Source organism: Anas acuta, chromosome 2 (genome assembly GCF_963932015.1).
Source record: "Anas acuta chromosome 2, bAnaAcu1.1, whole genome shotgun sequence".
NCBI lineage: Eukaryota > Metazoa > Chordata > Aves > Anseriformes > Anatidae > Anas > Anas acuta.
Genome location: NC_088980.1, coordinates 45,131,298 through 45,153,670, shown reverse-complemented (window position 1 = coordinate 45,153,670; position 22,373 = coordinate 45,131,298). Strand labels below are relative to the sequence as shown.

General features: G+C 43.2%; 1 protein-coding gene across 3 annotated transcripts in view; it reads left to right on the top strand.

Moving 5' to 3' along the window:
* Positions 1–22,373, top strand: part of CPNE4 (copine 4) — a 253,617-nt gene that overhangs the window by 14,091 nt on the left and 217,153 nt on the right. The window contains exon 1 of one of the 3 annotated variants that reach the window (XM_068674542.1): positions 14,246–14,376. The exons of the other annotated variants lie outside the window; for them this stretch is intronic. The gene's annotated coding sequence lies outside the window, so the exon portion shown is untranslated. Of the gene's footprint in view, positions 1–14,245; positions 14,377–22,373 lie in introns of those variants that run through there. 3 annotated transcript variants of the gene reach the window in all.

Genomic DNA, 22,373 nt, shown 5'->3' with positions numbered 1-22,373 from the left:
AATGTAGTCTAATTATTAGGACATGGGTTGTGAATTGAAAAAGGCTTATATTATTGGTAATGCTTTTGACTTCCTGTAAGACCTTGAATAAAAGTCTGTCTACAATACATCAGTTTTTTTCCAGCCACTTCTTCCCTGTCTCTCTGTAACCTCTAGAACACAGACCGTCCCTTAAAGAAAAAACAAGTAGGCCAACTGTCATACGTGACAGCTTTGCAGTTGCAAATAACAAGCAGATGTTGTTAGCTTTTCTTGCTTTTGTATTCCCTAATTCTATGGAATTTATTCTTTATACAACATAGAGTACAGAAAAACTGTAAGAGTAGCACAAATCCATCCTGGGATGGTAACAAATGCATAGGGTGAATGTGCCATTGTCATGCCAGTGATAATTGTCAGTGTTTCCTGACCTGGCTAATGCCAGATGAATTAAAAATAATATACTGAATAACTTGACTGTACTTCATTGATTTGCTTTACTAATGAAACAAGAAATCGATTTCTCTTAAGGAATGGACAAGAGGAGGAACTCACTGTTTTGAAAAATGTATTTCTGGAGTAGCTTACACTTCATAATGATGTAATATTAAGGAAAACATTGTCAATTTGAGAGAAAATATGTTCTATTTCTTTGTCTCCCTGTCTCACTCTTTCAAGAGCTCTTTTTTGCAGGAGCCACAGAGTCCCGCTCATCCTGTTCTTATTCAGAAAGCATGCAGTGGAGTTTTACTGTCAGCTCATGAAGGTTTAATAGTGAACTGCATAACAACATAATGTACTTGTGCTCTTATTGCTGTTTGACATCTCTAGCTGTATTCTCTGGACAGCCTCAGAAAATGTTACTTCCAGGCAGCAGAGGTGATGTGAGAGGTATTGCACTTACCGGTCATATCCGAAGTTCTACTTTCTGTTTGTCAAACTGGGTGATGAATTTACAGGAGGCTTAAGATTATCTAGCTGAACTGGCATAAAGTTTTATGGTTGTACAGAAATATTCCTCTGTGTGAACTGTCCAGTGCAGAATACAAACTGCAGTATTTCAGGAAACCTGTTTCCCTTTAGAAGCGGAGACATAATTCAGAAAAATATTACATTTCTTCTGGAGTAGACAGTACAAAGAGGTAACTATTCTGAAGTAGCTATCCCTCTTCCACTTGCTTCCACCAGTTAGATGTGCTCTGGTGGAATAACAAAGTGCAGTAAGCAAAAAGCTGCAATCCACTGTAATTCATACAGATCTATGGGGATAACCCTACTGGCACGTAGGTTCAACTGGGAAGAATTAGCAGGTCATTCCCCATGTGTCATGTGAAGAGACTAGAGACATGTTACCTTCTTCAGCAGCAATTTTGTCTCTGAGGTATACACTGAGTCTTCTTGCAGCATCCTTAGGGTTAGAATAAAGTCATGAGGGTTTCCTCTTTAGATTTGTGTACCTGAGAATGGGGAAATATTTTCTATGCTCAAGTCCGTGTTTTATCAATAGGTAAAGGATATCTGTGAGTGGGTTAAACAAATAAGGATATTTCAAAGTCTCTTTGGGATCTATGTGCCTCCCCCTATCTGCAGAATGAATGTTTAAAATGTTTGTGTAAGGTAGTGGTAGACACCTGGCTATAGATCAGGTTTTAAACTGAATACAGATGGTGATGTAGAGTCTTGGCTTTATTCTTTATACTCAGTGGTGTTTTTCTTAAGTTAGTATTTGGCTGCATCTTTGTTTCTGAAGTTCTTTCTAGTTTTTTTGGTAGAACCTAATTACCTTTTTCACTTGGAGGCAAGGTGGCTATTTATATGGAGGCGGAAAAGCACAACAAATGCAACGTTACCTGCGAAAGCCACAGACTGGATGTACAGATGTGGACAAAATCTGAGCTCCTGAAAGATAATTGTGGTTTTGGTGATTTCTCAGTGGGAAGTTGCATCAGTTTTCTTCCTTTTGTTACCATTGTTTGAGGAGCTGTTGTGCTCCAAGTGCTAGCAGATATAAGTGCTTTAGAAATGGAAAGAGTTGTCTAAGCGCTATTGCTGTTATTGTTATAGTGACAACTCCAGACTAAAGGGAGTAAACTCTTCTCTTGCTATGTTGTAGCTGGTAAATAAAATAAAATGCAGACTTGTCACCTTTCTTAGTGCTGGGATCAGGTGTTTGTCATCCTCTGCCCTCAGGTTTCCACAGCAATTTTCTGTTGTCATCCTTCAGAAGTGAAGGACTTTGAGGCAGAATACTTCAGTAGGCTACTGGAAGTAGATGTGTGCAGGTGGCAGTGTATTTGGGTTATGAACTATTTGGGGATAATGAATTACTCTTCCCCTTAATAATCAAGTTGTACAGAATCCAGGAGGGAAAAAAAATAAATCACAAAACACAATAATCCTGATTATTGTGCTATTCTCCAAAGAATGCTTTTGATAAGCCATCAACAGGAATTAATAAACATTAATAAAACTTGAAAGCAACAGCAAAGTGTTTGATTCAGAGGTGGTAAGCACTCACCTGCCGCTATCCTAATTGATGTGTGATCTCCAGGCATCAGGGACTGTAAGGAGATGAGAGCCCACTTCAGTGGAAGCTGTGGGGGTGGCCCTGGCAGAGAGATAAAGGCTTACATTTCTCAATATGCAGCGTAATGCTGGCAGAAAGTGACTTCTGTTAGCAGAGGAGTAGGTGTGGGGCTGGGAAGAAGCTCAAAAATAGTTTTGGAATATGACTGGACAGACTCTCTTCTTTTGGGAAGAGTCACAGGGAAGAAGGCAGGAGATGGATGGCCTGGGGAGGACGTTGCCATCCAAGGCATAGCAACATGCTGCCCTCGGGCTTCACACAGTTATGAGCAGAGTCTTGGCTCTGCCCTGTAAGCGGTTCGCTTTTGTTGCTTGTCAGGTGCTGGAGATGGCTGGCTGGACTTCAGGGAGCTGGCTGGTGTGGTGGATGTGCTCTTTCCCTGTTCTGGATGGCGGGCATGTTCCAGCTGCTGAGCAAACCTCTGGATGAATGAAGATGGGCAGTGAGATAGGATGTGGAACAGGCATAGCAAAGCATGAAAGCTTGTAATTGTACAAACAGTAAACTGTGGCTCACCCTGTGCGATTTGACAGGACTCCTAGACCTCCGTGTGATGGATTCTGTTGCCCTTGTGGCAGGTAGTGTGGGCTTCATGGGGCTGGGAGGAAGTCCTGCTGAATGCAGTCAGGAATAAAACTTGAGGCTGAACTGGAAGAGGTGATGACTGCAGTACCTACATGCTGGTGCTATCCTACTCAGCTGGTCCCTTTTATTTTTTCACAGTGATCTCTATTTTTTTCAGTCCATAGTTGGGGCAAATACTTCATTTAATAACTCTTCTTCTAGAGAAGAGTATCAGCTAGCACTTCCAAGGTCAGCTGTTCCCCAAGGCATGAGGACACAAGGGGGCTTCCCAGGGCAGCAGGGCAGGATGTCTCCAGCAAGGGACTGTCCCACCACCCCAGCAAGGAGCTGGGTAGCATGGGCAACCCCAGGTATCAGGCAACAAACTGTGGCTCCACTGGGGCGGGGGCTGGCAGCCCCAGGGGGCTAAAATGGGGTCCAGGGCTGAGTCAAGTGTGAGGAGCTCCAGAGGCTGGGCAGGGACGCGTTAGGGCTGGTGGTGCCCCTGGGGCTTGGCAGTTGCTGTGGATGGCCTCAAAGGAGCTGGAAAGACTTCAGCAGGTGACTTGCATGTGGGTAGAGCATGACATGTGGGAAATAATGGGCTCTTTCTCTCTGACTTACAGCTAACGATGACCCTTGAGAGCAGTCTGTAGATAACAAATGACGTGGGCTTCTCTCCAGAAAGCAAATGCAAATCTTTTGACAGGAGCAGTTGAACCCACTGATTCAACACTGAGTTTAATATGGGACATAAACGCTGTAGCTAAGAAGGACCCAGTAAATAGGATCAATAGTTTTCAGGCTACTGTAAGCTGTGTTTTAGTGGGAAGCCTTTCTGGGGACCCCCTGCTTCTGGAGCTCAGACAATTTGCTGTTTATGCACAGGAAGGCAATTATTTTCCTAATTGGCTTCAGCAGTACAGCAGATGTGTAATGAAAGATTGTTAATAAAATGATAAAATGTCGTTATTGATAATGTTGATAGAACTGAATGCCTTTTGGAAAGGAAGGTAAAGCCAAATTACCTTCCTTTTCTTCCTCTGTCTCACTAGCCTTTAGGTTAGTGAGGTTAGTGAGACAGAGATGGAAAAGAAGAATTAGCAGATGTGAAGTGAAGAAAGGGGAAAAATAGGGAAGCCCAGAAGAAATACCTGAGGCAAGATTCGTGAAAAGAGGCAGGGTCTGTACAAAGAAGATGAAAAAGGGTCTAAAAAGGGTAAACCAATGAGTTTCAGAATTTCTCGAGGCTTCCTGCATGGAGCTTCAGAACCGCTCAGAGGCGTGGAAGCACATGAGCTCTGTTTCCTTTTGGTCAAGAGTTAGAACTTTAGCCATCATTTTTAATTTAAGGAAGCTCTTTTATATAAGGCTTTTAGCAGATGGTTGAATGCCTTCTTCATGGGTAACAGTTCAAGTGCATAAGGGTAGACTCTTGGAACCATTTTGTTAACTTGCAAAAAAAAAAAAAAAAAAAGTGGTTGAAAAGGGAACACCAGGAGATAACCCTTTCTCATTAAAACTTAGGTATAAATCACACTGACCTTGAAGTTCTTCTCGTTACCTTCAGCCTCCATCTTCAGCATCTATGCAGAAAAATATTGGCTCAGCAGCGTTAGCCACTGTACAAAGGAAAGCCTTCCTGCAGGAAATCTAAGGGTTCCTCAGTCCTTTTATTTATGGCACAAAATGATTGAAACATCACGAAGCCCTGTTACAGGCTGCAAAAACACAGGCGTGCACACCAGTCTAAGAAAGATTGCCATGCTCCTTTCTTTTTCTCTTATTTTTATACTTTTGTATGAATTAAAGTCAGGTAGGATAAAAGTCAATGCTTTGGGGAAAACCTGAAGCAGCAGCATGCCAGAACTTTCATGCAGAATCAGACCAACGCTTTGTCTTGTTCTAACATTTTTACCTTTGTGGATGGCCACACTGCTTCAGCAGGAAGGTGATTCATACGGAATAATCTGTGCATAGGCAAAATTTCTTCTCAATCTTGTCAGATAGTGGTTGGGATTTGCTGTGCTGCATGAAGAGCTGCAATCCTTCTAAACACTGAGATTTTTATATAGCCATGGATTCTGAAAAGCGTGGTTATAAATACAGCATTTTTTCTTCAAGCTTTCATCACATCATTTGTGACTGGTCCCTGTGAAGTTCTGCAGAGCACCATTTGTAATTTGACAGAGCAAGAATCCCCCTTGGAAGGTTCACCTTATTGTGGCCTCACTCAGAGTATTTTCTTTCTCCTTGAATTTCTGTCAGTCATACCTGTTTAAAACACTTCTCCTGTTGCTAAGTGAGCAGAAACAACAGTGGAGAAACTGGTCAGCATCCTATTTAACACTTTCCTAGTTAAAAGCATTGCAAATGACAAATTTTGTGCATCCTTTTAGGTAAAAATCTTTAAATATATGTTTTCACCACCTCTGAAGGCCTCTTCTGTCCTTATCTGTGGTGGATCTCCTCTTAGTACAAACAAAAACAACAGGCAGCACGGCTCAGGCATCTCTGCTTGCTTTTGGCATCATCCTCACCCCGCCCTTGCTATAGCTCTCCCTACCCAAACGTGAAAAATGTTGTGTATAACATTTGGGAGTGAGGGAGGGTTAATTCCTTACCTCCTTCCAATAATCTGAGGCTCATCCAAATCCACATTGTTTGAAGTATTCACTGAGGTAGCTGTACGTTTTTGAATGTAAAGCTTTTCCTTTTCCTTAAATAAGGAGCAGTTGTTTAAGGGTAAATGCTTTTGTGCTCAGAAGCAGGATGGGAGTTTATCACACCAGGATAGACTGGGAAGGGGTGATTGGAAACTATGGATGTTCTCTGGGCTCTGGCACTGGTTTGTTAACAAACCCTTTCAATAAGTTATTGATTTCATCTGTGCCACCGTTTGCCCTCTCATGTCCACCTTCTCTAATCATCTGCTTTGGGGCAGGGCCTGGCTGATTATTTCATTACTATAAAGCCCCAAGGCAGGGGGCTTCAATTTCAGCTGGGAGCCCTGGGTACTGTTTGTAATACTTATTTTTTAGCAGTGAATTTCATTGATTTAAGCTTTGCAGGAGTGGAACTGGTGTAGAGGCCAGCTCCTGCAACAAAAACAATTTTACTTCAAGCTTAGTCGAACTAAATCCTCTATTTTAAGAGAGGAGAGAAAATCCATTTCTCATCAGTTGAATTTCTTTTATAATTCCTGCTAATACTTTTATCTATGAGCTCCTGAACCTGTTCGTTCCCCTACTCGTTTTCTGCAAATTGTCTTCTTTTACCTGTTCCAGGTCATCAGCGGTCTCTTTAAAGAGTGAGGGGTGAAGAGCAGAAGCAGACATGCAATAATAACACGGCAGGAGAACGTACCGATACTGTGGCACAATGCAGAAATGAAAAACAGGCTGTGGGTTCTTCTGGGTCAGCTATTGAAAGTAGGTAGTAAGACAGATGTCATTGTGACTAGTCTGGGAGTGTTCACAGCCACACATTAGTGGATTTAATTCTGATTTTTTAATTGCTTTGCAAGGGTAGTTGATAAAAAATTAAATTCTTCTCCACACTTATCCCCAACTACTTTGCAGGCTACCTCAAATTATTATTATTATTATTTGGCTTTGCCCATAAACAAGAAACTAGGCCAGGGTATTCTTCTGCCACAGTAGGGAAGCCAACATTATTTTTTCCGTTTCATGCTTGGAGGATATGTGTAAGAGAATTTTCTGTTGTGACAGTGAAAAAGTGATTTTACCTAATAGAAGACTACTTTACTTTAGGAGAGAACAGGCTTAAATGTGTCTTTAAATCATGAAGATGAGATTTTTATGGGCATTGACTGTACTTTTATTGGCAAACTTCCATTTAGTACAGTATCTTCTCATCTGTATTCTCATAAAAACAATAAAAATCCAGCTGTAGAATACAGGGAATACGGGTTATCTAATATCTTCTATGATATCAGAGCTCTAAGTGTTGCCAGGAACCATGGTACCTTGTAAAGTACCACCTCTGACCCTGATGGTGGAGACTTTTTATTACTGAAGCATTGAGATAGTCTCCTGCTGTGCGTGAAGCTTCAGCTCAAAAGGAGCTGGGTGTTTTTAAGCAAACCATTATTTCTAACAAAGGATGCTTTTTCTCTCTCAGCCAATTGTTGAGAGAAAGCAACAGCCACTTACTGTTAAACAAGCTTGAGAGTTTTCTGTTCCAAGGAAAATAGCATGAGGTTGGCATAATCAATTGCTATTTGACAGAGTGATAGAAATGCACATGCCATGGAAGAGCTAAAAATCTGTCAGGAAGCAGCCAGAATGGCAAACAACAGAGCACGTTGCAGCAACAACATGGCCAAAGTTTTGCATGGAGCTTCATCTTTACACTTAACTCATGGGTGAGCAAAATGCAGTTAACCTGAATCCTGATTTCTAGGTAAAATGTCATGTTTCATTCAGGGGGGAAAAAAAAAGGCCATGGTGGGACAATTCTTAGCTTGTTTTAGGCTGTGACCTTTTCTCATTCTCAGCTTTGCTGTAGGTGGTGGTGTTGGGGGTTGGACCAGAAAAAATGCGGGTTGCATCAACACAGAAGAGGCTAGTAGGAGAAACACGAGACTTGACTGTAAGACTCCTGATTCAAAGTGGTATTAAACTCTTCTATTCTTGCAAAATCATCACCAATGTTTATTAGATGAGCCCAGCCATAGTTCATCCCAGTTCTACCATTGCCATATGGGAAAACTTTCTTTAGCAATGCAATGCCACTTCAAAACAGTATTTCTCTTCTTAGATGCTATGACCTGTCTTTACTTTTCTTTTGCGTGATCTTCATCTAGTTAGCTTACATCTGAACCATCTTTTAAATTCACCCACATTAGATTCAGATATAACAAAAAAGGCAGTGAACAGCTTCCTTCCGTGCATGGCAATCCTGCATCCCCCATCTCCTGACACTGTATAAAAAGGCAGGATGGTTGTGAAACCCCAAGTAATGCCTGTTTGGAACACTGCTAGATGCCATGACAGCATTCTGCCTCTTGGATAGGGCTTACATCGCCAGGCTGCTGGCAAGTGAAAGACCACATTGGCTGCTTGCACTGGGCTTGAAGATCCGTGTAAGGGCAAATGCAGCCAAAATTGTGATGTTGTAGTGACAGAGGCACAGCCTCTCCTAACTGCTTGTCTGATAATGTGAAGAGTTATAAAATCAGTGGAGTGTGGGGTTTGTGCCCTTAATGTTGTGTCACAGGGAAATGCATCTCTGTCACTGTAGCCATGAGAAATCCCCTGTGATCTTTTTTTTTTTCCTGGGGAGGATGAGGGGGATTGGATTTTCCTTGAAGTTTTGGACAGTGAGAAATGTTTTTATTCGGAGGGAGGACTATTTTTATGGTCATCTCTATTGATCGACTTGCTGTCACTAAGCAGCGTTGGCTTTGTGAGAGAATGCAATAGGAATGTGTACACTGGAGAGGGGTAACAGCACCACCCATGGCAAAATGGCCTGGGGATCCCTTAGCAGAATGGGCAGACAAAGCTAAAGCTATTTTGTGTGTCTTAATCACCATCCCTCACGACTTTTTTTTATATTCTCTTATAATTTTCTTCAAAGGCATGATTTTTTCTTAGAGTAATGAGGATATCTTTGTCAGTCTCAGCCTTTACCCCCTCGATTCTTTCACTTGTCACTGCCTAGGGGTGTCAAATAGCTCACTAGGTGATGCTGAAGTTAATACAATCTTGCCAAGTCAGTGGCATCAATTTCTGTCTCAGTTATTGCTTGTGATTCTCTTGCTTGGGATGACTCTTGTCCCCAGAGAGCTGCTGGGAGCTACTCAGGCTCCTTACCGTCATGCCATGGCATGAGCGACTGCCACACAGCAGTGGCAGGCAGCATCAGATGATATTGCTTAGCAGGGCCAAAGGAGCCTTACTAAACAGCACAGTGCCTTCCTTCAGGCTAATGTGTACCTTCTTCACATCACAGTACCCAGTAACCCCATCCCACTAACAGCACTGATGTCAGCTTTATGGATAATTTGTGCCACTGAGCTGTGCTAAGAGATTCTGGAGTGATTAGGGATCGAAGCCAAGATGCTCATATGAAAACACTTTGTTTTGAAATCAGGATCTGAAAAAGCAAGAGGATTCGAGTATTGTTGTCTGCTGAGTATTGCTACAAATGAGTGGTAAAAGCATGTCAAATGCACAGAGCATCTTTGCTGTGGGTTTCATTGTGAAATTTGTAGAGAGAATCCAGAAGAAAGTGCACTTCACTGCAAAACATTGAGGGCTTTTACTCCAGGATTATTAATGCATGTAAACTTACATCAACAAACATAACTAGCATTTCCATGGGAAACTCCAGCCTTGTTTTCACCTATCTTGGAAGTAAAATGTTGGAAATAAAAATTATTCAGATAAATCAAACAAACAAATGTACTTACAAAATATCAAAAGGCTTTCCTTTGTTTTCCAAGTTTGTTTCTTTTTTGTTTGTTTTTTAACTGTGTATGATAATGCAATAGGCAATGAAATTTAAAACAAAATTCAAAAAAAAACCACAAAAAACTGAAATAGTCACTTTTTGGTATGAGTCTTTCCAAGCCATGAAAAACATCTCACCATTTATACTGTCATATATACAGTACTTGAAAAGTTTTGTTTTAGGGAAAAAGTAGTATTTTTCTAATGGAAAAGTATATAGTTGTGAAGTTTTCTATCAATTCTGGTGGAGACAAGTACAATACATCTTTGATACGAGGGATTTGAGTGAAAAGCACTGCGCTCCTACTCATGAATGAATTGGCCTGCTCTAACTAGGGTAAAACTGGCAGTGTTCTTTAAGTTTGGAGTGATGAATGGAAATGGAATCTGATGACTTTGAACTACCTCACAGTAAAAACACAGACTTTCTTTGACACTGGAAATAAAACTTTAGACATGTCCTTTAACAATGCATGGGTGGGCTGTGGGAATTGAGGGCACATTTGCTGTCTTTACCTGCAAGGGAAGCTCAGCTTTCAGAAGTCAGTGAAACATTTGTACAGAAGATGAGTAACAAGGCAGTACTGAATGTCAAGGTTATCCTCTGTAAGGGTTCAGATGCTGTCATGCATCATAAGAACGCCTAGTTGATTTGTATAACCACTAGGATTCAAAGTTACAGATATAGCCCCAGTTTTTTTTTTTTTTTTTTTTTTTTTTTTTTTGTGCTTTTTTAATGATTCTCTTGTTTTAATTTTCTCTAATACGTTCAGTAACTCCAAGTCCTGTGAATGCAATGTTCTGGCAGAGCACATTGGGAACTGCTGGTTAAAATTCTGCTGCCAAAACTATGAGAGGTCTAGGATAATTTCCTGGACTGGGAGATCAGTTCCTCTCTGGATGCTGTTAGAGCTGCCAATGTGTATCTGTTGTGCCTATCTACAACGTACATAAGGACCACATGCAAAATTAAGTGCAGCCACATTGTCAACAAGAAAAAAGCGTCTATGTGCCACCTGCTCAGGTTGACTGTTGTATGTAGAGATTCATAACTCTAAATTTAACCCTAAATTTCAGGAGAAATATATATATATATATTATTTTTTTTGTAGTGACCTCATTAAAAAATTAAATCTAATAGAGAACTGGAGTTGTCCCTAGATCAGTGCAGGTCAAAGCTGAGTGTTAGGGCAGTATATGTGACTTCTAGTCCTGGAAACACCTTAAAAAGATCCTGGTTTTCAGAAAGCGGGTGATTAGCACTGTTTGAACCTCAGCCTTTTTCCACATAGCTAAGCTTTAAAACAAAAGGTTCCCCCTCGCTAATCATTTGGGAGATTGGAGACCAAATGCTCAATGTGATTAATCCAGGCTTTTTGCAAGCAATTGTGTCAGCGAAGTTCCTAAGTGGAATCTGGTGAAAGTCTGGTAGAAGTCAGGTGTGAATGCCTGCAAAGGCAACTGACACCAACTTCTATCAATTTAAAAGCTTTCAAAGCAGCAAAAGAATATATATATATATATATATATATATATATATATATAAAATATAAAAGAAAACTTTCCTGATGTGCTTTTGAAGTTTTTATTTTCCCCTGTTTGCAGGTGGTATGGCTGCAGGGCTAAGTGGATCAAACCATACAGTGGTTATGGGCTCAGGCTGTGCAGCCTCATAACATGGGCAACTGAACAGCGCAAGTCATTCTCAAATTCTCAATCAAGTATTTTAAACTGAACATGATAATATGCTTTGTAGTCTCATATATCATCTTCTTAAGAAGTATGGGCTAAATAAAACTCCACAGGTAAGCAAGGCAACCATTTGCTCAGCAGTTAGAGCCTTGTGGCTTTAGACACTAGACACTGGTGCTTGTATGTTTGAGAGTATGCGTTGGCTTGTAGTGTGGGCTGACTTGGCTCAGTGTGATAAGGTCATTGCTGATCTGCACAGCTACCAGAAATGAGCATGACAGTCATAATGTGACAGTGTAAAAACAGGGAACAGCCCTGCTCTGGTTATGAGTGGGGGCCTTCTGAAAGCTCTTTACATCTGTCGCCTTTGCAACCCTGGCTTGCACTTATACGTCTGTGTCCTGTTGAACAACTGTGCTGATTCACTTGAGTTCATCAGTTTGTTACTGATGAACCTGTATAAATGGATATGAAACTACTGGTGATGATAAAGTTTAGATTTTGCTGAAGCTGTAGGTGCAAGGAGGTTTAATTGTAGATTCGTATCCTCTTTTTGTGGTAACTGCAACTTGTACAGGGCATGGGCACAAGTTGGGATAGATCTTCCTTTGTCAGAACTAAGGACTGATGGAGAGAGAGTGATTCCATCTGCTCTAAATCTCCTGTTTAAATTAAACATCTATTGGTTTATGTGAGCGTAGCAGAAGCAGCGCTTGCACTGCTATGATGCTTGCTGTTGGCAAACAGGAACATCATTCCTCTCCTCTTTTTATAAACCAGTTTTGGTCTACTGAAGATATTCTGATGCCACCCACAGGAAGAAGCAGGTACTTGTAGCTGTTCTTGTCCTGATTTGCAGCAGCTCTCTGTCCCATTAAGGGTGCTCTAGCAACACTAGCAGGTAATATTAGCGAGCAGAGGAAATGTCAAGGCACGTAGCTGCGTGGGCACATAACTACAGGGTGACATCCAGTGCTCTTGTTATTTCCATGCCTGAGAATGGGAAGTATGATTTGAGTGCTGGAGCAGAAGATAGAGAGCAGAAATCTCATTCTTAGCTGAGTCAGGGTGAACACTAAGTGCAGATTGGGATTGGATCCTGCTCCCTCCTCTCACAGTTTCTCAGGTGGTAGACTCCAGTCTACATCTGTACAGCAAATACATTTTATGAAAATCTTGCCAAAACCATTCCCATAGGATGTGCTGGATTTCTGACTGTTTTCCACAGTGCTGAGCTGACAGTCCAGCATCCTGGTGTGCAGGGAGGCTGTGTCCTGCTCCCAAGAAGCAGCTGCAGCCTGCTGTCACAGCTCCCAGCCAGGACACAGCATGCAGAGCCTGGAAAGCAAGCAGCCTTGCCCAACAGCTGCCCTGGGGACTGCACAAACCTGTCCCTGGAGCTATGCAGGGAGTTCCTCTTGAGGCTTCACCAATAGATCTTGGTGCTTTCCTTCTCTTCCAGCAGTACTTCAGCACAGGGCTGTGTGGTTCTGCCGTTATCAAACTAACAGATTTTTGAGAGCCAAGTAAACCTTAGGGAAACCTTGGCTTTCTGGAGACCTTGATCAGTTTTGGGGTTAGGCTATATGCACTAAGTATTCTAAAATCACAGCTTTACTTCTACAAAAATACTTTTCTACTCACCTCTTCTTTGTTACAAGGGAATTCATACTGAGTAAGATGACAATTTTTACTTAGATGAGTTTTATGTAAAACTTACTGCTCTATTAATTTAAGTTCAGTTCTGTGGGTGGATAGATACAATAATTGATCTTTTGATTTTAGTGCTGCGAACAAATTACTGATAAGCAATATTTTTTGCATGATATGCTCGGTAAAATTTGTACTTCATCTGCATGGAGGAAAAAAAAATCAAGTTTACAATATACATTTCTAATATGTGCTTTTGATGCTGGCAGTATTATGTTAAAATCTCTAATCAGAGGGCCAGGTTTTCCTAGCAGGGTGTTTCAGCTACGCTGCAAGTGGTTTTTAATATGGAAGAGTCGTGATATTTCTGGTTTGGGCCAGAGAATGTGTTTGCCTGCTCTCAGTTTCACACTTCTCAGTGCTCAGGGGCAGCATTCCAGGATTTGCCAGCTCAGCAAGCACCTGACATTAAATTCATGGCATAGGAAAGATTTGTCGTTGTTTTGAGGTCCTTTCCTTTCCGTGACTATTTGCATCACTAGATAAATCTTCATTTCACAAATGTTGTATGTATACATCTTTATGCCTGCTCAGGGGAGGGCAGGATGCGGCTGCGGCATCTCTCTCTCGGTGCATATGCTAGAGGAGTTCTGTCACTGTCACATACGTGTGCCCGGGAGAGGCCTCTGAATTTATCTTCATCAAATTCTTGTGAGACAGGGAAGAGAAATGAGATTATACAGATGGGGAGCCATGGCACAAGTTGGCATCACCACAGCTGCTCGGTCGGTTGAGAGCTGAGTGGCCACCATGGGTGGGCAAAGTCAAAGAGTGACTCCTGTTATCCCTGTCCCAGTGGTGTGTTTTAACCACAGGAACTATTTTCTGCTTTGCTGGGGCAATGCTTTCCCTTCTTCTCCCTCGGGTGTCCACAGAGACCAGGGGTGCCTCAACAACTGAGGAAGCCGGTGCTGCTCCTCCCTCAGCCTGCGGGCTCTGGTGCACTCGCAGTGCTCGCCGTGACATGTGGATGCGGTGACAGCCTGCGTTTAACCTCATGCTTAACCCAAATCAGGAGGCTCTGTGGCGATAACCCCCGGCCTTGAGGTGCTCCCAGCCCCTGAGGCAGCGCCGGGCGGCTCCGTGCCCGCCTCAGCCCCCAGGCGGCGCTGCCGCGGGCTCAGCCGGGGCCGGGGCGGCTCCGAGCTGAGGGGTGGGGGGGGGGGAGAAAGAGAGAGAGGGAGGGAGCTGCCGCCCGCCTCCTCTGTCCCTCCGCCCATCCCCTCCATCCCTCCCCTCAGCGGTGGAGCCGCCGGGCTCCCTCGCTCCTCTTCACATGGGGCTCGCCCCGGCGGAGGGACAGCGCTCCTGCCCTGCCGCCAGCCGCTGACGGGCAGCGGGGCCGGGACGGAGGCAGGCGGGCAGGTAGGGGCGGGCGGCGCCCCTGAGGGAAGTTGGCGGGCGGGCGGGCAGAGGAGGGGGCTCCCGTTGGTAACGGCACATGGCGGGGGTTTGGGGTGAGGGGGAACCGTCGGGGCAGCCCCGAAACTTGGGGGAGCCACCCCCGAGCTGAGGGAGCCCGGGGCGCTGAGGGAGCCGTCGCCCTTCTCCCGACCGTTACGGGCTGCCGTGGGGTTGTGGCGTTAAAGGTCGCGGGCGGTTGTTTTAGAAACTGTTTTATTCCTTTTTTTTTGGTTTGTTCTACCTTGATGTCCGTGGTTGGTAGATTAAACACGGGACAAATTCCCGGGGTCGTTAAAGCGAGAGTTTGGGGTTTCCCCCAGTTCTGGTGATCTCGTGTGCTCGGGATAAACCTTTTCGTTTCGAGGCAAGGTTTTCTTGCCGCTGCTGGTCGCTTAGAGCTGCTTCGTGGGAACCAGCGGGGAGTTTCGCCTGATGGGGACCTGTGAAATTGTCCTGAGGTTTGTTACACAATGTGCTGGCGGCGCGCAGCCTGCGCTCCGTTAGGTAACTTGGCGCCTGGGTCTCCTCGTCGCTGCTCCAGCCAAGTGCCGTGAAGTCCCGTTACTTCAGGTGCCTCGCTTCCAGGAGACAGCCCCTTGACAGTCTTTGATCACGCTGAAATTCAGAAATTCTCAGTGTGTTTTCATAGCAGTAAAGCCCACTCTTTTTATCCCGAAGACATTTTATTCCCTGATTGTGTTGCAGCTGTGCCTCAGAAGCCCTCGCCAAGAAGCAGGGACCTTTCTGTAATAAGATAAGTACAGGCACATGTACTCCGTCAGCCTCACCCCTGAGGAGCTTGCTTTCTTGGGTTATACAGAAATATTGCAGAAAGCAGAGCGCTGCTCACAGAAAAGCTTGCTGGTTACCGGTTTCCTCACGTGTGAGCTGACTATTCAGTTATTGCTCTTCTATTTTTTCTGTGTTCCTAAAATACTTCACAGTAAGCAGATATAGGGACTCCCGTCAGTTGCTCGTGGAACTCTGTTGTTGTTGTTGTTGTTGTTGCTGTAAAAATGCATTTGTTAGGGTGTGGAAGAAAGTAAAATAAAATGGAAACTTTCTTGTACTTAAAGTAGTAGCAATGTAGGACTGGACTGGAGGGTGAGGAGCGCTCTTTGTGCTGTAACTGCTTTAGGATGAGAAAGCTTTTTTGGGATGGCATTTCTCCAGTTCATTCTGAGGTCCTCAGAATTTCAGGTTGTGAGAGTCTGACTGGTTCCTTGAGTGAGAAAGAGGCGCTGTGCTGCGTTGTGTGGAGCTCAAATGCAAGTTATTGGAAAGTTTCTTATAGTCTTAAAACCCCTCTGAAGCAGGTGTAATTGCTATGTTTGGGGCAGTTGGGTTTGGATACAAAAAAAAACAGGTAGTGTTTCTGAAGTAGGGCATAGCAGTGTAACTGTTAGCTCTGGTGCTTAAGGTGATGATATTCCCACACTGAGACCTCCATCCGGTAAGAATATACACATAAAAATTCAGTGTCTGTAGATAGACATTTGGGGATTGCTAACCTCATGGCCTCACTGGAGACTTGGATACCTGATATCCTGAAGTGCACGCCTTAGTGTTTTTTTTTTCCATAAACTTACTCTTAAGAGCTTTTCTGGGCTGAAACCTTAAGAGGAAAAAATGTCACAGGAGTTAAGTGTTCAAGAAAACTGTTTAAAAAAAAAAATCAGGGATTCTTAATATGCATGTGAAGAACACTAATAGTTTGATTAGCTGAGCTATAAAGCCTAACTTTGGGGAGAGATTTTCTTGGAATAGCGTGCTTAAGTGTACCCCAGTTTAAAATACTGCAGTGAGGGGAGTTACGGTGAGCTAATTTTATGGATAAGAACTTGATATTTGTACCTCAAGCATCAACTCAATGGGACCAACTCTCTTCTTAGCAGCATGCCAAAGCTCAGAGCTCCTGATACACAGACAAGCTAATGGTGAGGTGCTATGTGTCTGAGGCTGTTTTACTGATGGCATTATGTAGCAGCCATCACTGATGGATCACAATTGCTGGTTTATCTTCACAGGGGTGGGATAGGAAAGTGCCATGGATGCAGAGAGAGTAAGTGCCTCAGCGAGTCACTTGGGAAGCCTGAAAGAGCAAAAAGTTGAAGCCAGATAGTAAAAGCTCCAGCCTGGCAATCCTACCTATGCTGTCTGCCTTCATTGCTATAAATTGTTTGAACTATGCTTTGAGAGAGGCATTGCTAGTTCTTGCGTCCAGTGGTTGGTTGGGAATGTTCAAAGTTAAAATGTTTTTCAGCTGTGTGGCTTTCTGTGTCTTTGCATGCACATGCTGTGTGGTGGGCAGCAATATTTTATTGTGGTGCTTCCCTCTTCCTACCTTTGCTATTTGAATGTTTTAAAATGACCTGGTAGCCTCAGTGAGGAAACGGTACTCTGTTAATGGATTGTTAGGGTGGGGAAGCTGAGGGTGAGATACCCCGTGGTCAGCAGTATGGTTCCCGATGCAACCATTAGTCAGCAACACTTTGCAGAAGTATCCAAACTAAAATCTAACATCATCTGCTGTAGCGTACTTCATCAGTAAGGTGACTTTAAGCAAGCAGAAAGTTTTGAGGAAGAATACGTGCCTGCAGAGAGCTGGACTGGGATAGTAGTCCAAAAATGGTAACCGCATTTTTGTACCTGAAAACTGTAACACGCGGTCAAAAAAGTAGCTAAGTAGTTGAACTTTTTTTTTAATACAAAGGTTCTTGACAGGAAAACCTGAGCAAGGCATGTTGCTCTGAGCAGCTGGGCTGGTGTCTGTGCCTGGAACTGAAGTGTCCTTCGCTAGTGCATGCGTGTGAATGACAGCAGCGGATGCTGGCTGTTGGCAGTGGGGGCATTTATTCCACCTAGGCTCAGGTTTGGGCAGGCAAAGCCCCCAAGGCTCTCTCCGAGTAGTGAGCCAATTGTGGTTTGTGCATCTCCCACAAACTAACAAAAAGAAATCATGTTAATTTGCTTCTGCTTGCCACTTCTTCCTGCAAATACTGCGAGCTGTACAGTTGCCTTCTAGCTGCGGTTTCAGAGTCTGTTCTCCACGTTGATGCGGGTGTCCTTAGGCAGCGCTGATTTGCAGAGCAGGGAAGTCTGAAGGTGGCATTTGTGCCCTAGAAAAAGCCGCACATAGCACGAGCAAAGCGCACTCTGAAAAACCTAACACAGACCCAAGCGCTGCGGTGGATGCCAGCCGTGCCACATTTCCTCGCTGTTGGGCCACCAGAGCCGCACGAAGAGGCTTCTTGCCCGCTGCCGAATAACAACGGAACCACGGCGTCGCCGGAGCCTTAATTTAGGCTGTGCCACGAAACCTTCCCCGAAGTTTCCCCCTTGTCCGGGGCGCTCCAGCGCCTCAGGAGCGGGGCGAAGCCGCCGGGGGGCGCGCAAGGAGCGCCCGGGGCCGCCGGGTGCAGCCCGGCTCGGCCCAAATCGGCCCCCTGGAAGCTCGTCCTGGGGCAGCTCGATGCTGAGCACGGCTTGGGACGGTCCTGGGGAAGGGGTGGCCGGCACCCAGGCAGGTTGACCTTCCCAGCACAAGCCTGTCAAATTAGGAAATGAAAGGTCTGCCTGCGTCTTTGGTAAAAGGAGGGCAAGAAGCACCTCAGGATGGAGCGGTAAAGGACTGCTGGCTGAATGGGCTGTCTGTGGCAAGAGCAGTGACTCCAGGCTGTAGCTCCCTTTGTGACTTTCACATAATGGCTTGGGTTGGAGGGGACCTTAATGATCATCTATCTCCAACCCCCTGCCATGGGCAGGGATGCCACCCACTAGACCGGGTTGCCCAAAGCCCCATCCAACCTGGCCTCAAACACCTCCAGGGATGGGGCATCCACAGCTTCTCTGGGCAGCCTGTGCCAGATCCTCACTACCCTTACAGTATAAAATAAGACTCCGTTAAGTATTGAAAGGCCACAGAAGGCTCCCTGGAGCCTTCTCTTCTCCAGGCTGAGCATTCCCAGCTCTCTCAGCCTTCTTCCATAGCAGAGATGCTCCAGCCCTCTGAGCATCTTTGTGGCCCTTTGATTCCCCATTTATCCTCAGTAGAGACATGTTCGTCAGATTGATTAAGGGGGAGTACCTACAGCATTTAGCTCACTAATGAGTGTCATTCATGGATCAGCAAAGGTTGTAAGTGGCTGTTACGGAGAGTTGCAGTAGTGTGGAATAAGATTCAGTTTAGTTGAACACTGGACAGGTAGAAAACAGATACACTATAAGCAAAAAAAAAAAAAAAAAAAGTTTTCTTGGTGGAAAAGATTGTGAGCTGTGGAGTGCTCTGGCACAATACCTGTGCAATTAATCCATACTTTCCTCATCTACTGCCTGCTATAATTTCCTCCAGTGAATTATTTAATGCAAATTAATCACTAAATGTTAGTTGGATTGTCATTAGTTGTCAGGCAGTGAGACAGAAATTCGCTATGCATCTGGAGAGGGCGAGGCACCCTTCTCAAAGCCAATTGGTTGGCTGTGGGGTGCACCTTTGACATGGGTGATACTTGAGATTAATTTCTCATTTGTTTGGTCTTCTGTTTGCAAGAGGAGAAAAATCCCTGAAGTATTTTGTCCAGAGGCTGAATATTGTATTCTTCAGCAAGATCTGTCCCTGTGGCTCAGAGTAATATCAAGTAATAGGGTTGTCAGTATATTAGTTGCTATCTAGAAAGATTCTGTCAATAAGCATCTGGATATTTTGATACATGCATAATTGGATTGTTGAATAAACAATATCTTGGGAAAAATCTGCAGTAAAAGAGTATCTGTACCGTTGGGTGAAGGAGGTGAGTGATTGGCACTGATGTCGATGCCATTAAAATCCTTGGCAATGTGGACAAATGAATAACCCACAGCTAGCAGGATGCTAAATAATGTAGACAGCTGTTTCTTATTTGGTCTTATGCTAATTGCTGTGAAAAAACTGCTGCAGTTACCATTGCATTTGCCAGCTGATGGAGTTGCACATCATTTGTATACTCCTGGTGCAAATGTTGCCTTTGTACATCAGTCTTGGTAACAGATAGAAACAGATGCTTCTACTTGGCTGTTAATTGGTAGTGAAAGTTTTATGGGATCATTAAGTTTTACTGAGAAAGATTTAAAATGACATTTGGCCAGATAGGCTTGGCTTTGCATAGTGATGAAAGAAATGGGGAAATATATATGCATATTATTAATATATATATATATATATATATATATATATATATATGTTCAGTAATAGTGTGTATATATATATATTAAATATGATAATATTTATATGGAACTAGAATATAGATGGAAAAGAGGAGAAGAGCAAGAAAAACAGCAAATAGAACTAGCCTCTCTGCCAGGGTGGTTTAATTAATGTCCAGTTCCCTGTGAGGGGTTGCAGGCTTGGAAAGTGCCTGGGTATGTTTGTTTCTTTCCTTTTTTTTTTTTTTTTTTTTTTTCCAACTTGTAAAGGCTTTCAGTCTTTTAGGTTTGTATTAATGGTCTGGGCTGAGGCTCAGCTTCCATTGCTTGGAAGAAATGGAAGGTTTGCCATGCTCCGGCTTGATTTTAGGTTATTTTGCAGCTGTATAAAATACAATATTATGTAAGTGTTGGGTCCAAGTGAGAGCTGGCCATAGCCAAGCATAGAATGAGCAAGCAGAAACTTTTATGCCATGTGTAATGTTCTCTGAATTTAGGAAAAGACCTTTTGTCTTTTCAGCCAGATCAGCTGCTGCTTGACTAACTTTAATTTTGCTTCTCATTGTGACATAAGTATTCCTTTTTTTTTCTTTTCAGTTTTGAGTTGATATGACAGATCTCATGCAATTTACAGGAAAAATGGCAGCATCAGCCCTTCCTCTTCATATCAAACACAATATTATCTTCCAGAAGGAAGAATTGTGCTATAGGACTATAGAATAGTCAGTACTGGGGGAGGTGGTGAACTTTGGAAGTTACTTTTTCTTCACAATCTCAGATACTTTGTGCCCCTCTCTGTTGAGGGGCTAAGATACAATGCTTCAAAATAAATGCTTGTTGAACTGTAGATACAACATGCGTATAAAATGTCAGATCTAGAAAACAAGAGACTAAATCATCATTTATCTGAAGATGGATTTGTAATGAATGGCTGATTTATAACAGTGTACACAAAAAGGTGTGGAAAAATGTTTAAACAAGTGTTCTTTATGAGCTTATACCTTAGTGTTGAATTCAATATTGTCTCATGTCTGTAATGTTATAAAGGCCAGGAAGGGGTGATATGGCATTGTCTGATTATACGAGGAAATCCTTTTTATTGGGGTGGAATTTTCAGTTTTGTTTGTAGGCAGTCTGTGCTCAACTGTGAGCCCGAGGAAGAGACGCCACAAAGTGAACCTAAAAAAGACCAAATAAAAAATCTAGTCAGTATGAAAAATAAATGTAACTACAACATTGGATAACACTGACTGCAAGAACAATTCTGTTAGAGAAGTGATTTTTAGATGATTCTTAAACGTCTTCCATGGACTGATAAAGAAGACTGTATTCCAGTTTCTGCGCATGAAGATAAAGCAGCCAGTTCATGGGGACTTGATATGATCAAAAACTTTCTTATTTTGTCAGTGCATGTGTAACAGTAGAATTTTAAGAAATATTCTGTGCACTTGGTCAGCAGCAGGAAGACTTTTGAATGCTTGTCGCTCTTCCAGACCCTGTCCACCAGCCCCATGGGGGAAAGCTACTGCAGTTAGCTGTAATGCTCTCTCTGGTCAGTATGTTCACCCTTTAGTGCGCACAAAAAGACTATGAAAGCAAGAAATATGCAACTTTAAACTAGTTGCTGATTGACTGAGATGTGTGGTAGGTAACTGGGAGTACTGAGCTACCAGGCAAAGCATTAACATGCCACCCCTAGGTAAAGTACCTGGGGAGGCTTTGCTGGCTGGGAAGCTGTCGATATTGGGGGAAGGCTGGCTTCTACTGCTTCTTGGTTGGACTCGTTCTTAGTGTTCCTTGCTAGCTTCTGACTGTTTTTGATAGTTTTCTCCTTCCACTTGAGTTCTTGAACTGCTAACCGCTACCGTTTTCTTAAGGTTCTTACCCGTGGCTGCAAATTTACTGTTCTTCTCTACCACGGCTGTAGTCTAAGTATTGTCACGCTGCTTTCTTGCAAGCTGGCAGTTTCCTTAGAAGTTTCATCCAAGGTTATGCAGTTTTGCTGCGTCAAAACTAGGCCTTGGAGCACAGACAGCTGAACCCCTAGGAGGAAGATTCACACAAAGCTGAGGTGTGAAATCAGGATAAGCTATACTGTGCTGATTCCCTTAGGAGGACACAGAGTGAATAGTAACTGCAAGGTTATTTGATCTACTTTCGAAATAACTGGATGTCTGCAGGAAAGCTGTGCAACTTGAGCCTACCCTGTGCTGGACTCTTACTCATCAGTGTGTTTTTGTATATGTTTGACACATATGTGGTTTATAATTGGTTCTTGGCCTGGGGCTGATACAGATTGCCTGTGGTAGGAAGAACTTTAAAAAAAATAAAAAAAGAAAAAAGAAAAAAAGCCCTTTGAAAGAAATAGAGGATAGAGGAAGGTGAGGCTGTAAATGTTGACAAGGGATGCAAAGGAACAATGGAGGGGGCGGTCCAGTAGGTAAAATTGAAGAGAAGGGAAAATAAGAACAGGTTTTAAAAAGAGAGGATAAGATAAGGGGGTACAAAGATCAGAAATTACAAGTAGGTTTTAACAAAGAAACAGTAGGTAAATTTTTGGCTGTTGTGAAATGCAAAGCGTATGTTGCCTTCACCAGTCGTGTCTTGGATGTCAGGAAAGAAAGAGAGCTTGACTTTTTTGTATTTGTAAATTTACAGACTTTGAAAGTTTGATATCTGCAGTGAAAAATCAGGTGAAACACTAGGAAAAAAAATTCTAGTGCGGTAGTGTAACTGGAAAAAAAAACTATGAAGAAAACAATTTCCATTATTTGGAA